The sequence below is a fragment of the Palaemon carinicauda genome, chromosome 35 (genome assembly GCF_036898095.1).
Source record: "Palaemon carinicauda isolate YSFRI2023 chromosome 35, ASM3689809v2, whole genome shotgun sequence".
NCBI classification, from domain to species: Eukaryota; Metazoa; Arthropoda; class Malacostraca; order Decapoda; family Palaemonidae; genus Palaemon; species Palaemon carinicauda.
The window spans coordinates 50,178,402-50,196,134 of record NC_090759.1 but is presented as its reverse complement, the minus strand read 5'-3'; the positions used below and the strand labels follow the sequence as shown (position 1 = coordinate 50,196,134).

The 17,733-nt window shown below is 32.9% G+C and overlaps 1 long non-coding RNA gene across 2 annotated transcripts in view; it reads left to right on the top strand.

The window, feature by feature from the left end:
* The window catches only part of LOC137627729 (uncharacterized), a 69,507-nt gene extending 64,394 nt beyond the window's left edge, over positions 1–5,113 (top strand). The window contains exons 2-3 of one of the 2 annotated variants that reach the window (XR_011041208.1): positions 2,600–2,731; positions 3,962–5,113. This is a non-coding gene — a long non-coding RNA (uncharacterized lncRNA). Of the gene's footprint in view, positions 1–2,599 lie in introns of both variants that reach the window. The other variant, XR_011041207.1, reaches the window with a different exon arrangement.
* The last annotated feature ends 12,620 nt before the right edge of the window (positions 5,114–17,733 follow it).

Genomic DNA, 17,733 nt, shown 5'->3' with positions numbered 1-17,733 from the left:
CTTGAAAGCCTTAATATCTCCAGTCTTTCGAATGTTTATTGGGAGCTTATTTTGTAGTCTCAGGGCCCCATATTGAAAGGCTCTAGAGCCTACGGTAGATATTTATCTAGGTTCCAATAATTTGAAAATATCTAACTATTCTTGTGTCAACATGATTTGTTGGCTGCACAATATGTAGCAATTCTTAGATATTTTGGACGTCTGGTCTTCAATAATCTTGAAACTGACCCTAAAAGGTGATTTTATGCATCAGATACTACACCCACTTTTCATTATTAGATTTTAAAGAAATGAAATCAAGATATGGAGGAACGATGGTGGCCAGAGAGAAGGTCCCCTCGCTCTGCAGATGAGGCAAGCGAGAGCCCAGTTCAAACTTGCTCTTCGTCAATGTCGTAGCAACGAAAATCAGCTCCGAGCCGATGCACTGTCCAGAAAATTTACCAACCATGACTTCCCCCATCTCTGGAAAGATATTAATTCACTAAACCCAAAGTCAAACAAATTATCCCAAAGAGTAGGGGATGCAGTTGGCGAAGAATCCATCGCAAGAATGTGGGGGTATCACTTTAGTACCATCCTAAATTGTATAAATGACCAAGATACCCGAAATGAAGTGAATACTCTCATCAATGTCAATATGGATTTTCAATATAGTGACCGTATCTCCCCGAGTGACGTGTGCGAGGCTATCAAGAAATTACCTAGTAACAAGGCATCCGGCTGCGATGGCCTTCCTACCGAGGCTTTCAAATTCTGCCACCCTATAATTTATATCCTATTTTCTGCACTATTTAATGCCTGTATATTACACCAATATCTCCCCGAAACCCTTCTACTTGTCCACTTAATACCTCTCATAAAAAAGAAACTGAAGGATGCCAGTGACCCAGGAAACTACCGCCCCATCGCCATCACAACAATCTCATCGAAAATATTTGAATCCCTTCTGTTCCATCGCCTTGCACCATTTCTCCACACCGCAGACAATCAATTTGGTTTTAAAACTAACCACTCGACTGACACCTTTATATATATTTTCAAGGAGTTATTGAATTTCTATATATCCTCGGCCTCCCCTGTCTACTTATGCTTTGTAGACGTGCGGAAGGCATTTGACAGAGTAAACTATCTGAAACTCTTTTTGAAACTACGCCAAAGGGGGACTACTCTATATCTCATCGGTATATTATACTGTTGGTTCTCAACACAGCAGTTCTGTGTCAAATGGGGCAATGTCTTATCCCAGCAATTCGGTTCATCTAACGGTCTCAGGCAAGGAGGCATCCTCTCACCATATTTATTTAATGTTTACACAGACGATTTAAATATCAGACTGAATTCACTTCCCATTGGTTGTACGGTTAATGGCTTTACCATAAATAACCTTTGCTACGCTGACGATATGGTCCTCATCTCCCCCTCTGCCCAAGGCCTACAACGTCTTATTGACACCTGCAACGCATACGCTAATGAACGTGACATAATCTATAACGAGTCGAAGACACAGTGCATGTCTGTCATTCGTCGCTCTATAGTAAGTCTCACCTTCCGCCTACGATCTAGTGAAAATCCCCTACTTCAAAATGTGCTTGCAAGTGCAGCGAGAATAAAATCCAAAATGTGGGAAACCTGGAATACGGAAGCGTCAGTACAATGAATTGTATTCACTAATATCTGATAGTGTGGCTATGCCAAATCTTCATCACTAAATAACTTTGGTATGATACCCAGTATTGTTATGATAACGTGTTTTATTATGTTACATCTTTGTTGTATGGATGTCCTGTATTTTCCTTCACACCACCTGCTCAGTGACTAGATTTTTTTTTCTCTCTCTCTTCCTCCCCAGTGTTCTTCATTATTCAAGCAATTTCTGTTCCAACATATTTATCATTGTCATCTCCATTTTTTTTTCTTCTCCCTCTCTTTTTGTTTGCTGATATGTATGTTATGATAATTGTTAAGCGTTAATTCTATTGTGATTTTGTTACCCAGACCTTAGAACTCTGTGTCAACCTGCTAATTGATGTTTATAATATATCACTGTTATTATTGCAAATCTCATCTTTTTTTTACCGATGTCAAAAGTGTAAGATCACTATACCCTTATTGTAACCCTGTATATGGCTTTTGCTGAGATAAAGATTATTATTATTATTATTATTATTACTACTATTATTATCATTATTATTATTATTATTATTATTATTATTATTATTATTATTATTATTATTATTATTATTATTATTATTATAAACCATTTATCAAATATAGTTCTATGAACGAGAACTAAATTTCAAAATTAAGAATGCTGACAACATAACACAAAGACATTACTGTAGGAGTTTTCACTATAATTCAAGTGTTAAACTGAAAATGGAACCCTCTTCATAGTTAAGAAAAAATTACTAATGCCTCGCTTACAACTCTTACCAGACTTTTGCGAGCTATGACCTTAACTATTTTATTCCATGATACCTCCGTATATTTCAGTATACAAGACATAATTTCAGTTCATTTGTAGGAAAATTTAGTCAAGATAAGTAGTAGGCAAAAGTGAAAATGTTGCTAAAATGTCCTTTTTAATTCTTTCCAGATTTGTGCTCCAGTTTGCTTAATACAGTATCCTTATGACACTCAAGACAGAGAGAGGGGACAAAAGCTGTCATGGAACAACTTGAGAAATTGCAAAAAATGGCTTGAATCGTCAGTCTTCTGTGTGAGACAAGTTAAGTATGACATCATAAAGATGAACTGATGGTGTAAACTTTGCTTGAATAGTGAAATCTTCGTTTTAAGGTTCTGTGCATTTTAGAAGACAGGTTAAGATACTGGGGTATTCAGCGCTGGTATGAAGTTCCTCAATCACGTACAGAACAATATTAGATTACGCTGAGTAAAATAGATATTTAAAATCTTTGTTTTTTTATAGAAATTGGTTTTCCATTTAGTGAAATTTATTTTTTTCTCAATTTCAAACTGGTGTAATAGGCCTCATAAAATTCACTTGAGTTGTGTTTGATCAAACTATCATTAATTTTTTATTCGTCTTTTTTTTTTTATAATAATTCCTGGTAGTTGGTAAGCTTTGGTTAAATCGATATATTTTTGTAAAAAGAAAAACTTAAATGCAAATATAGTTTAATTTTAGATCTTCATTAAAACATTAGATAATAGTTTCCTAATTTTTTGGACAAAAAAAAAATTAAGTTCACCTTTTTTGGCAAAATAATATTAGGAAAAATTTGTGTGAATTCAGTGGTGAAAACTTAACATAGGAGCTCAAACGTATCTTTTTTATTAGTTATTAAGATATCCTAAATTATCTTGTCCTGAAATATCCTAATTTCTTTTCCAAAATATCATACTTTTTTTTTTGTTTTTTAAAGTCTTATGATTTTGGTGGCTTAAATTATCTCAATCGTTTTGGGGCTTAAAATATCTTACTTCTGGGGCTTAAAATACCCTGCTTTTGGGGCTTAAAATATCCTACATTTGGGGTTTAAAATATCCTACTTTTGGGGCTTGGAATATCCTGCTTTTTGGGCTTAGAATATCCTACTTTTGGGTGCTTAGAATAACCTACTTTTTGGACTTAAAAGATCCTACTTTTTGGGGGTTTTAACATATTCTATTTTTGGGGCTTAAAATATCCTACATTTGGGCGTTAAAATATCATACTTTTGTGGGTTAAAATATCCTACTTTGGAGAGATTAAGATATCAAACTTTTGGGGCTTAAAATATACTTTTTAAGGCTTAAAATATCCTACTTTTGTGGCTTAGATTATCCTACTTTTGGGGGCTTAAGGTATCCTAATTTGTTTTCGATTGAACTGAATTATAAAACATATATTAGTCCTTAAAAATGACTGAAAACAGCACAGTACTAGATTTGTACTTTATAAATCCTTTTATTATTTTTTTTCCGAGTTCCTTTTAACACTTTTTACTTTCAGGTTAATGTGGCCTTCTGCTTCGATTTTCATAACCCTTCAATCAAAAGGATGATGAACATTAAGGACTAACGTGGATTAGTCCTGTAGGATCTGGACTCTCCTGGTCAAGTCCTTCAGTTGGAGCAGAGAAAGTGGAACTTCTAGGCCACCACTTTGGGCTATTGGGTGTAGGAAGTTGTCATTATTCAAATTACTTTTTCACAATGAAGATTTAAATATCTAGTTCAGGTTTTAAGTCTTGGACAGTGTGCTAAGATATATTGCTAGCTCTCTAATTTACCTAAATTCTGTCATTTCTAGTTTCACATTTAGTTTTTATGCATTAAATTCCCATTAGAAATTGCTTTAATGAATAGTTTGACTAAAATTTAGTTATAAATCAATTTAGGTCTACATAAATCCATATCAATAGCTAAGATTGAAATCTTGCGTAAGCTAACCTGAAGCCCTTTAGCCCTAAATCATATCTCATTCTCATCCACCTGGTGGCATCCGAGAAAAATCTTATTGAGGAAATCGTAGTTATTAAATTTCTGGTAGTCCTGATAGAAGTTATTTTAGGTAGAGGCTAGACTGTTTCAGGTAAGATTTATTTCATGTAGAGGCTGGGCTATTTCAAGAAAGAATTATTTCAGGTGGAGGGTGGGCTATTTCAGGTAGAGGGTGGGCTATTTCAGGTAGAGGCTGGGCTGTTTCAGGTAAGGGCTGGGCTGTTTCATGTAGAGGCTGGGCCATTTCAGGTAGAAGCTGGGCTATTTCAAGGAAGAGTTATTTCAGGTTGAGGGTGGGCTATTTCAGGAAGATGCTGGGCGGTTTGAGGTAGGGACTTGGCTGTTTCATGTAGAGGCTGGGCCATTTCAGGTAGAAGCTGGGCTATTTCAAGGAAGAGTTATTTCAGGTTGAGGGTGGGCTATTTCAGGAATATGCTGGGCTGTTTGAGGCAGGGACTTGGCTGTTTCATGTAGAGGCTGGACCATTTTAGGTAGAGTTATTTTTTATGTAGATACTGGGCTATTTCAAGAAAGAGTTATTTCGGGTAGAGGCTGGGCTTTTTCATTTAAGGACTGGGCTGTTTCATGTAGAGGCTGGGCCATTTTAGGTAGAAGTTATTTTTATGTAGATACTGGGCTGTTTCATGTAGAGGCCGGGCTGTTTCAGTTAAATTTTAGTCTAGTGATATCTTCAGGATTTATATGTAATCCCGTGGGATTGAAAATTCAAATCATGAGATCCCAGAAGCATAGTTTTCTTAATTTTTCTTTATTTGTCAATTTTGACTTTTAAGAATTGAGTATTTCTGGTAAGATTTGAAAACCCGTTATGAATATTAAAGCAGGTTTTAGTTTGTATTCGATATCCTTTTTAAAGTTCAGGAGATAGGAATATGTTCGTAAATTAGTTGGGAAAATTTCAAACTGTAGTTATTGTAGTAGGAATTAATAGTTTATATAACATACTTTCAGTTGATGGAAATGATGTTTTAGTTTAAGTATACATATTTCATTTCTTTTGTGGCATCCAAATTGAACTGCTTTAGGTGCTTATTTCAAGGTGTGTTCTTGTTTAGCCCTTCAATTTTTCTTTCTGTCCTATAAGCTTAAGTTTCCTTAACACTAAACACTTTCAAGTTGCAATAGGATACCTTGCATAGTTGATCCCCCACATTGTATTTTAAATTTCATGATGGGTAATAACTAGCAGATGTATTTTAAGCCACCTAAAGTTTAATTAACAATTTTAATGCCTGTAATTTGTATAAAAACTCATCTCAATTTTTATTCTTAATTTTGTAAGATTCAGTATTTGATGAAATGTCCATCCTCCGTCCCTATGTTAAAAATCATAAGTCAGTCTCTCTCTCTCTCTCTCTCTCTCTCTCTCTCTCTCTCTCTCTCTCTCTCTCTCTCTCTCTCTCTCTCTCTCTCTCTCTCTCTCTCTCTCTCTCTCTCATATTAAGTTAATGACTAGAGTAGTTTATAGAAGATTCTAGAAGTATACTTTGAATAAAAGAAAAATATATCTAATATAGGTAATTAAAAAAGCTACTGTATATGTTTTTCAGATTTTATTGCATATTGTTAGAGAAACTTAAATTTAAGTTTGGAAAAGATGGTTCTAAAAGTTTGTGCTTTTGGGAGGGTCTAAAGACTGATTGGTTGACTGGTATAGCTTTAAATACTAAGAACTAAAGTAGGACTTGGACATTGCTGGATAATAAAGAAAAGTTAATAGTTTTCAGTGATCTTTGGCAGACCAGATGGTGTGAAATGGCTAACAGGGCTTTGGTGTGAGATGGCTTGGAAGACTGGTGTGAAATGGCTAGGAGGGCTTTGGTGTGAAGTGGCTAGGAGGGCTTTGGTGTGAAGTGGCTAGGAGGGCTTTGGTGTGAAGTGGGTAGGAGGGCTTTGGTGTGAAGTGGGTAGGAGGGCTTTGGTGTGAAGTGGGTAGGAGGGCTTTGGTGTGAAGTGGCTAGGAGGGCTTTGGTGTGTAATGGCTAGGAGGGCTTTGGTGTGAAATGGCTAGGAAGTGGGAGTGCAAAATGGTAGGGCTTTGGCTAGTATTAGTATTATTCCTTATCTTTACTTAAGCTACATGAACACACCTTGAAATTAACTTGAATTTTGAAAAGGACGTAGGGCAGTGTTTTGTGAAATCTTGCAAACGGGGTTCAAATCAGATAGTTTACTCAAATACATAACTAAAGTTTCAGAACTCCCATTCCCACTCCTTAATCCTTCCCCCTCCCAATTTGGAAAGATTTTAAAAAGAATTAAAGGAAACGTTCATATGACTGAGCCTTCCTCCCAATTTGTCCCCCTCCCTCTTCTGGTGTCAGTATTTGCCATATTCCTCACTACAAAGGCCAGAGGGCCCGTGAAGTATATATCTTGCTTTTGACTAGAACTACTGTTCATTTAGGCCGTTTATAAACTTCCCATGTACAGAACTCGTTCATTCTTTTACTGGTTTAATGAGAGAAGAAGATTGTTAACTTGGTTATGTTGTATTGTCAAAATGATAGACTGTGTGCCATGGAGAACATGTTCAGTCCAATTTGATTTCCTTGAAATCTTGTCAGAGTAGATTCTGTCTTGTCAATTCTAGTCATGATTAATAATTCAGTAAGGTTGAATGATCTTTAAAGCCTCAAAGGAATTTAAGTTTTTGATGTTTCATATTTTTAAATATATTTGAAATTTAGTTTACAGCTTTTAGAAAAAATGAATATTGAATTGTAGGAGATTGTAATGTCAAATTGAACAGGTTTCTGATATGTATACACTGTAATTTCAGTTTAAAATTATATCAAAATTGTCATGTATTGTGTAAATTGAATTGTGAAAAACTTTTTGTCAAGATAGTGATTTAAATTCTGTCCAAGAATATGTGAGCTTTCAATGTTAATGTGAAATTAGTAACTGTTGCTATTTTTTTTTCATTTCATCTGTCATTGAAAATCCAAAGATTGGAAAAATTAATCCATTTAAATTTAAACTTTTAGATATTTTTCTTAAAAAGTGGAGAAATTGTCAGTCTTGCAATCCAGTGCTTTCCATTACACTGAGATACCCGAGCTCTCTGAAAAGGGGTCCAGCTGGGATTATAAATGTCCCAAGATATCTGATTCCTACCGTTTTTGTTCATAAAATAAAGGAGGGATAAAGAACTGCTGTAGTCAGTTTAGAAGAAATGTGTAATACATTCTTGAATATATTGTTGTTGATGTAGTTTTAGTTGTTAGTGGGGAGTTCCTGCCAATGATGATTAGGGGAATTAAGGCATTTTTGCTGTCCTTGTTTGTGCAATTAAAGATCAGGTAACCTAGATTAGGGAATGTTTATACGGGGTTAAATTATATGGTTTCAATTGATTTAGTTTAATCTGATCTGCGCTTGGTAAATTATTTCTAATATTTCTCTATGATTAGACAAAGGGGTCCAAACTGAAGTTTGATTCTAAAATATCTCCATGATTTAGCAAAGGATCCAAACTGAAGTTTGACTTTCTGAAATTAGATTTTATATACGCACTGTTATACTGATGTACAGGAATGTATCTTATGTAGTAATTTACAAAAGGTACCTGCTCCAAAGTTATACTTTTTTTGTGCAAGGAAGCTTTGTGATTCAGAAAATTTAGACATAATTTGATAAGCTTCTGAAGCTTGTACAAAATATCAAGTCAGAGCATTGGTGTTATATTGTAATAAACTGTACAACTCGTCAATTTCTTTTAATTTTAATGACACTTAAAATTTGAATGTACAATTTAGGTCGCTCACATGTAAAAAGATCATATGCTCTACGCTAATCTTTCTAGACAACTAAAGTAAAAAACTGCGAGATTAACTGAAAGCTTGATAAATTCTGATCTGCTTATGCTAAAGTCCCTTACGTTTAAATGGTAATATATTTAAGATTAACGTGATAAACTGTTGATTAAACTGTTTAAAAATTTAGTTAACTTACATCTATGTTGAGTAAATGTGTAGTAACTTAAGGTAATCTAAATGTCAGGATGCCTTAAAACTCTAAATCAATCAATTAAGGTAATCTAAAACTAGAAGTTAGTCCATTAATCTTCAAAGCACTTTATCTGAATTTATGTAAGTACTATAAGAAAAATCCAGAAAAATAAGTATTTAGAGATATTAATGTCTTGATATTTCATGAACCCAGCATTTCAATTAAAAATTAGCCACTCATACTGTATTTGAAACTTGCAACTTTTCGAGTTATGTTGAGTGTTAAAATATTTTCATATAGAAGCAAAGTACAGAAAACCTTTACTGATTTGGTGGGATAGTTTTGCATTTCGATTGGTTGACTTAGATTTAATTAATAATCGGCGGAATTATCTTTACCAAAATGGTAGTAAAGATTTTTTTAAAGTGGAATTATACTTTTCTCAAAGTAGGGTTCAGTACACTTTCCAAATGTCTGCGCTTGCATTGATTTTAATGTATATATTACCGTAATCTTTAAGTAACTTGAGGGGACAAGAAAAAGATCAGTTTGTCACTATTAACCATGCAAATTTTTTTAATGTAATTTTTATAATTGTTTCACGATTGTAAGCTCTGAGAGTGCACCACATATGTTGCTGCCCTACCACTAAAAATCAAACCTTGTGATTGAATTTAAGAATTAATTGATACAGAACAATGCATTCCTTGTACATCAGTAAACTTGTAACGAGCAATGAACGAGTGGTTGGATGATGTCTGGTTTAAGTGTTACGAGGAGGATCTAGTCTATAGAAAAGTTAGTCTTGTACAAGTGTTGTCTTTAGTGAAAATTAGTTTAATTGAGTACTGATTTTAATAGATCTGTGTAAAGTTTACGTTGGAGAGAAACTTAAATTAGTTTTTCTCTAGTTAAATCAATTTTAGCAAGTGTCCATACCCTAGGTTAACACCAAAAATTTAATCTAGATTTATAGTAAATCATAGGAGATTGAGTTTAAATATTAAAATTAGGACAAACTTTGTTTAGTAGGCAGCTCTAAAAAAAATTATTTTATTTCACGAAGGACAATATTAGTTAGTTTCCTTGCTTAATTGGCCAAACGGGAGTTTCAAATCAAAGGGTTTTGAGAATAATTTAAATAATTATTGTGCCTAAATTCATTTCATACTTGAATCGTAGATTTCTAAGATTTCTGTAATGAGTAATTTAATGCATATATGAAAAAGCAAATTCACCCATCAATCAATCTAAAGCAATTTCACTTGTTTTTGCAGTAATTCTTTTGAAGATTTTTAAAAATAGTAGCTTAATCAGTTGCTCACTTTACCCGATTGGTATATCCTAATCGCTTTTATCTATAGATTGCCAAAATTATATTACGTTATTTTATGAATCTTTTTTTTATCAACTTCTTACGTGGCCACATCAAGATGAGGCGATAGGCAAGGTGGTGAGTGTTAGATATGCAGATATAAGAATATTATTTATTAATATTAAGGACAAGCTTAAGGTTTTTTATATAATTTGTTTCTAAGGGACAAATTTCAGGCTTGTGCTTTTACCTTACGCAATGAAATTTACAAATACCTAATGAATAAGATATTTTATAAATCCTATTTTTTCATAAAGTTCTTTTAATAAATGGAATTAATAATTGATGAAAGAGTAAAGCCATTAGCTCATCGTATTGGAATATAGACACTTTGCAAATCTGGGATTAATTCTTTTCAAATCAAATTTGTTATCTTCAGTATTTATGATAGTCAAAATGCAGATAATTTGGTTAGAAGCCAACCAGTTGGGCCACATCTTGGATAACTGGAGATTGTCCACTATTATGAAGAATTTAACAGAGTATTATTATCATACCCATAGATGTTTTTAACATTGCTAATAACCATTTCAAACCATATAATGGCTTAATATAATTCAGTTTCATAAGTTTTAACTTTGACATTAATTTCATGATGAATTTCTAATAATTAGACTTAAATTCAAAATATATTTAGTTCACAAAATACGTTTTAATGTAACTAATTTTCCAAATTTGTTAAAAAATCTACCGACTATTAAGATCGTAAATACGAAGTTTATAATGCCAAAGATATTCCGTTAAAGGTAGACTAACTTGAAAGTATTCATATAAAAGAGGATGATTCCGAATCATTTAAAATCTCCTTAAGCTTGTCCATATTTTATGGTTTAATAAAAGATGTCCAAGTGCATGTAACATCAATAAAATGTATTCAGGGCTAGGCATCGTGTGTGTGTGTGTGTCATACTATAGACTAATTTTCATTAAGTAGGCCTACTTTTCGATTAGGATGTGTGCCTGTATGATAGGAATAAATACTATCCAATGTGACACTTAAGTAAAATGTATATTTGTACCTTAGCAACAGCTTAATAGGTAGGCATACTGTTAGATTAAGTGTTGGACAGCTTTGTAGGTAGGTCTACTGTTAGTTTAAGGGTGGTTCAGCTTTGTAGGTAGGCCTACTGTTAGTTTAAAGGTTGTTCAGATTTGTAGGTATGCCTATTGTTAGATTAAGGGTTGTTCAGCTTTGTAGGTAGGCCTACTGTTAGTTTAAAGGTTGTTCGGCTTAGCAGGTAAGCCTACTGTCAGTTTAATGTGTTTTCAGCTCTGTAGATAGGCTTACTGTTAGTTTAAGGATTATTAAGCTTTTTAGATAGGTCTACTGTTAGTTTAAGGGTTACTCAGCATTGTAGGTAGGCTTACTGTAAGTTTAAAGGTTGTTCAGCGTTTAAGAAAATCTTAAATTAAGTTCTCTATACGTAGCTTCTAAAAGGGGTCTTATTTGAGAATGTATCACACATGGAACTGAATTGACTTTTGTGGTCCACGTGCAAGGTTAATGTGTACTTCGGTCCGATCTGCCTATCTGCTAGGAGGAGTAGTAAGGATAGTTAGGGCAGTGGTTTGCACGTGTCTTCTCCTTTACCCGACTCAATCATGCACATGAAAGGGGACGGATGAGAGATGCCTTTGGGCAGTTGTGGTTCCTGTCTGCTTTTGAGAAAGCAAAAGGTTTCTGGAGTAATTGATCGTGGTGGAATTGCACTATAAGGCTGATGAGGTCTCCACTCGCTCCAACCATGTTTCTATTTAATAATTGTTTCTAAACGAAAAATTTAGATTTGAGAAAAAAATCCCCTTGCTCTGTCACTGCTTAAAGGTTTATCATTTAAGATGTCAAAATTAAAATACTATAACATTATCTTGAAAAAAACATATCCTTGGCACATTTAATTCTCAATCATTGCATTAATGTTTGTAAGATTTTCAATAAAACAATTCAAAAGAGAAGGAAATGGAAAGCATTCAAGGGCCTGGTGACTTTGTTCGTTCAAAAACAAAATGCCTAATTAATCTTTTGTTACCAGGTGGGAAGGGGCGGGCCTTGGTGGGCTTTCCATTTCCTTCTCTTTTTTTTATTGAAAATTTAAATAATTTACACAATCATGACACTTTTAACCTCAAATTTTTAACTTCAAACTCGTTCCAATGTTCAGAAAAATCAAAGGAAAGTAATCAATTCAGTTTCCCATATTATGAGATCTGAAATGTCCGTTTTCTATGACTTCCTGTCCTTGGTTGAGTTTGTTGTTAGAAAACGGGGTTAAAGAATTTGATAGTTTGTCATTGGCTTTGTATTATGTTCATATTTATACTCAATATTGCTATTGAGTGTATCGAAACCTGTCCTGTGTATGGCAAGCAATCTTCTACAATAAAAGACTTGATCGAAACTTATTTGTTTTTCTTAATTCATAATTTATAAACTTGATTTTACCCCAGAATAATAGTAGACTCATAGTCGGCAATGCTTAAAACCCAGAGTTAAAGTAACTAAATTTTAAAGATAACTGAATTTGAGGCTATGAATTATCATCACATGACTAGAGTTGTCAGGAATGAATTTACTTTGAGAATTGGACTGAACACGAATACCATAGTGCATAGTCCTCATTTTGATAATACTTCCATACCAAGAGACATTCTATTTCTCTCATTATCACCAGTGGAAGAGTGAACGAGCTCTGTAGATGGGAAGGGAATAAACCAGTCTTATAATGAACACTTGTGGTTTATCATAGTTAAAAGCAAGGTTTTATATACTTCATGAGCTCTCTGGTCTTTCAGAAGAGAGAATGCAGGCATTTTACTGATACCAGAAGAGGGAGGGGGACGACTGGGGAGAACACTCAGTCATATGAACGTTAGAGTAAGGAGAAGACTGATTTTTATATATGTTTTATTTTATTTTGCTCAATATATTATTTGTTATATCATGGATGTAATGAAAGTAAATAAATTTTATATAAGTTTATTTTTTTATTCACAATTGTAGTTTGATTTTTATACATTGTAATCAATTTTGCAAAATATGACCAAGTTTTACTGCTCTCCTACAGATTACTACTGTATCTTCTCTTTATATATTATGACTATCTTCTATTTATACATTCCTACTCTATCTTCTATTTTATACATCATTACTGTATCTAGGCTACTATTTATACATTACTATTCATACATTATTGCTGTATTTTCTATTTTATACATTATTACTGTGTCTTCTATTCATACATTACTATTGTATACTGTTTATAAATTGCTACTGTATCTTGTAATTTTGATATGTAAATACAGCTGCTTTAACAATGAAAAGCGCAGGAAAGACATTAGCCATGTACAAAGCAAGAGACTTGTAATCGTAAAGTAAAATACGTTATAGAAGACATCTTGAGGCATTTAAGGGTAATCCATGGATGTTCTTTGTGTCTTCTATAAAGTATTTTATACCTTACGATTATATGCTCTTGCACTTTACATAGCTAACGTCTATTGAGTTTTCATTGTTAAAACAGCTGTATTTTCAGATTAAAATTACATAATACAGTAAAAATTTATAAACGGAAGATACAGTAGTAATGTATGACTAGAAGATACAGTAATAACGTACGGATAGAAATAGTAGTAATGCATAAATTGAAGATACAGTAATAGTGCATAAATAGAAGATACAGGAAGCAATATATAAACAGAAGTCAAAAGCAATGCATAAGCAGACAATACAATTTGAATATAAAAAGATTACTGATAAGTTGAAATATTATTCAAACTTTAAATACAACTTTACTATATAAATAAGAGTACAACAGGCATATGACGACCACTTGCCTGACTTTCCTTGAATCTAAACCATCTTAGAATGACAACAAAGTGCAAATGAAAATTTTTTTTTGATTGTGTTGATTCTAAGCAATGTCTGCATGATTTGGTTTCTACCACAAGGGAAATGGAAGAGTTTTAAACAAGCGCGTTTTTAGAACAGTAATTCTAGGTTAATCACTAGTATTTTTAGAAGTTGCCTAATAGTGATATACTTTAAACCAGCAAGAAACTAACTCATCCCCCTCATTTCCTACGCTTAAAGATCTTAATCGACTTTTCCTTCGACTTTGAAAATTTCTTTCAGTCATTACTGTCTATGAATATTGTCCACCTAAGGAAACATTCTGGAAGCTGCCCTCTCCAATAAAATGAAATTCAAGTTATTTCCTAAAAATTTCCTCAATTTAAATCTGAAATATTTTATCAACGAAATAATTCCTCTAGATCTTTCTCAAGGTCAACCAAGAGGTATGCCTTCTCTAGACTCTCTTTCTAGAATGAATCTATTCGTATAAACTATCTCCTTTAGTCTCATTAAAAGCTATACCTATGTCAATCACTATTACTTTCGTTGTAAAAGAACAAATTAATCAAAGTCATTTGTAGATACAAATTCCTTAAAACTGCTCCCTGAACTTTTCATCTTAAAATCCTGTCCTGATAAACATCTGCATTTGCTTTCCTATAATTCATATGGAGTCCCATTTAATAATAAAATCAATCATAAAATATTTTACCTATAAACCTGTCTTGATTATTTTAATTTAACTAATAAATTTATGTACTTTACCTTTAGTCATACTTCATTGACGCAATGACATTTTTCTTACCTATTACTTCAACACCACAACCTTTTATTTAAATAGGTTTCTAGTTCTATAGCAACTCTTTCCTTAAATCTTTCAATCAATACGTTCTTTGAGAGTTTAGAACTAATAGAGTTCTTACATACAATTATCCTTAAGAATCTATAATTAATCTGAAAATATTTCTTAACATCTTTATCTACCCTTCTATTAACTTATAACTCTACCATTAATTCATAAATCAGTCCAAACTTCAAACCTTTTAAAAACTAAAGACTTTAACAATTTATACCCAGATACCTAAACTGAAGCTTTAGTCTTCCTTATGTCTTTCCATCAAGTTATTTGACCTACATTATGTAATTAGTGATGTGAAGCAAATTACATAAGGTCATTACAAGTAATATATGAATAAACACATTGCTTAAAATAAGTTATTTTTTGCGCAAAACAGTGACGTCATTCTATGGCTTACTATCCAAAACTAATCACTCCAAGAACATCAAGTTTAGGACAATTTCTCAGCTACTTTGAACAATGGTCTTACGTGTGACTGCTGTAATGTTCCACAAAGGATTTTTCTTTTAGAAATTTAATCGAGTTTCTATTGAAAGTAAAATTTGAGAAGAAAATAAGTGGAGAATGATGGATAAAAAATGACGTCTTAACTTTAATGAAATTAAAATACATTACATCCAGTTTTTTCTTCAACAGAACGGGAACTTCCTGAAAACCTGAATTCTATGTTAGAGAGAGAGAGAGAGAGAGAGAGAGAGAGAGAGAGAGAGAGAGAGAGAGAGAGAGAGAGAGAGAGAGAGAGAGAGAATTTAATATGCAATTTCTATCTGGTAATATTAGTAATTCAACAGATCTTCATCAGATACTATAGGTATACAGAATTTCAAAATTGCTATGATAAATTTAAACCACTTAACTTTAATTCTCACTGTCTTATGGCATTGCATTTCAAAACTTATCAAATTAAGAACTATCTCCATCTTTATGTTATATTTTAAACTGTAAAACTATAAATGAAAACCACTGAAGGCAAATAATCATGCAGAAACTTAGTCAATTTCTTAATGAATCAAATAGATGGATTCGACAAGATTCTCTTTAGCAATTATTTAAATAGATATAGCTATAGTATCAATGCTTGTACTACAGTATAGGGGTAGATAGTATAAGATGAAATTCAGTAAGATTTTAGCCTATTTTGAATGACTTTCAACATGGGGACCAACTTCGACATCACCAACTTTCCAGACATTAGTTAGGGCAACTATAAGTTATCGAATAGAATGATAATGTAATATTAAAGAAATAAGCTTAATTTCAAAATGAAAGAAGATACATTTAAACTTTAAGATAAACTATTAACCAAGTCTAAATGGGATGAGGTACGAAAGCAGAAGTATAGTTAAGGAATGGTTTGAAGTTACAGTTCAAAGAATTTTAAACAACGCATATAATAGGTTTTAGGTGTTAGAGCTTGGGAAACAAAGCTAATAACCCAGCAGTCACACGTATTGATAACTTGTTTAAAATAGTTACATAAATTCACAGATATTACTCATTCACTTAACACTCCAGAACAGGAATGTCAAACTCAAATCCTTTCGAGGGCCAATTATGCACATGACTATGGTCTCGAGGACCATCAAAGATTAGGCAATTATTTATTGACATGACTGAAGATTAAAAGTTTTATGCAGGTCATAGTACTTAACCAAAAATACATTTTGGTTCATTTTAAGTTTATTTACATTTTCTCAGTTATAACAATTATAGCTAGTTGAAAAATCTAGTCATCTTGAGGGCCACATTTAGACGGCCGGCCTCAGGTTTGACATTTCTGTTCTAGAGAAAACTCTAGACTTTAAATTGATGAAAATCTAATGAGGGAATAATTTTAATGATCTTTATAGGATATTTTCTCTTTGTTTAAGTCCCTAAACATAACTCGTTTCCCTGCTTCACAGGACATGTTTAAAGAATACCTTTAGTGATCAAATTAATTTTCATGACTAATCAAGGTTTTAAATTATTTCACACATTTCTGCAAAGTCAATTACTAACCTTATTATACAACATAATTACTGTCAAATACTGTAGCTTATATCAATCTTGTTCCTTGTAGGTTTGAACAACCTTAAAACCTAAAACTATTTCTATACTCTAAGGCTAATTCAACTTGAGAGACTTCGTAGGAATATTCAGATGGTCTTAAATTTCAGAGAAGCTTAAATATCAAAACTTTAAATTCTTTCATAGCTTAAAATGGAAAATACTTCAAATGTTCATGCCATAAAAAACAATTTTGAAAATTTTTGACCATATGAAGTAATAAGATACGACTTGATAAAGCTTAAAGAAATTGATCAAATTTTAAGACTAAAATATGACTGGTCAAAAGTAAATGATCGGAGTGGAAATTCAATTCTTGTATGAATGATTTAAGATTGAACTAATCTAAATAAATGTAGTCAAGAGCAAAAAACATTTCGCAATATGAGACTTGTAAACTAAAATAAAGTTGACAGCAGCAGTTGTAGATGGTCCAGTAATTTTCCTTCAAGAATTCCTCTCTTCTTGCCATGGGTTCTTTAGTCCTGTGAAAAGAAAATTGAAATATCAGTTTGACATATGGATGGCTATTTTACTACACAACAAAATTTTCTGGACTCTAATACAGCTAGAGATATATAGCATAAATTGCCCACTTATTCCAATAAAATAATCATTTGCACGAACCACTCCACAAATCAATCTATTTATCAAGGCACTTCCCCCAATTTTGGTGGGTAGCCGACATCAAACAAATAAAAAAAGGGAACCTTTCCTCTCTCTGCTCCTTCCAGCCTGACGAGGGATTCAGCCGTTAGGCAGGTACTGCTAGTGCTCAACAAATACCCCAAAGTAAGTCCTAAATCGACGAAGTTTCAAATGTTCATCTAACCACAGAATTACTCCAATCATCTTTACAACAAAACTCTTAAAACCTACACGTTGATCCCCTACACATTTACTGTCCAAATTCTCTGAATTATATCCTAAGATGCAAAGCTGTTCAGCTTCATTGCATGGTTGAACTATGGATTGAAATCTCTCGCCTAACCGTAACATTAATCCTTTTGCGAATCTATCCTACATCAAGCCATAAACCTATTCCAGTAAAAAACAAGGGAAATCTACAATTCAAATCCATTGAGCCTACAGCAACTCAGTGTTATATTTATATCTATCCAATGAATAATCTACGATACTTGAGAGTGTAACTAAAGTGTTACACCTTAA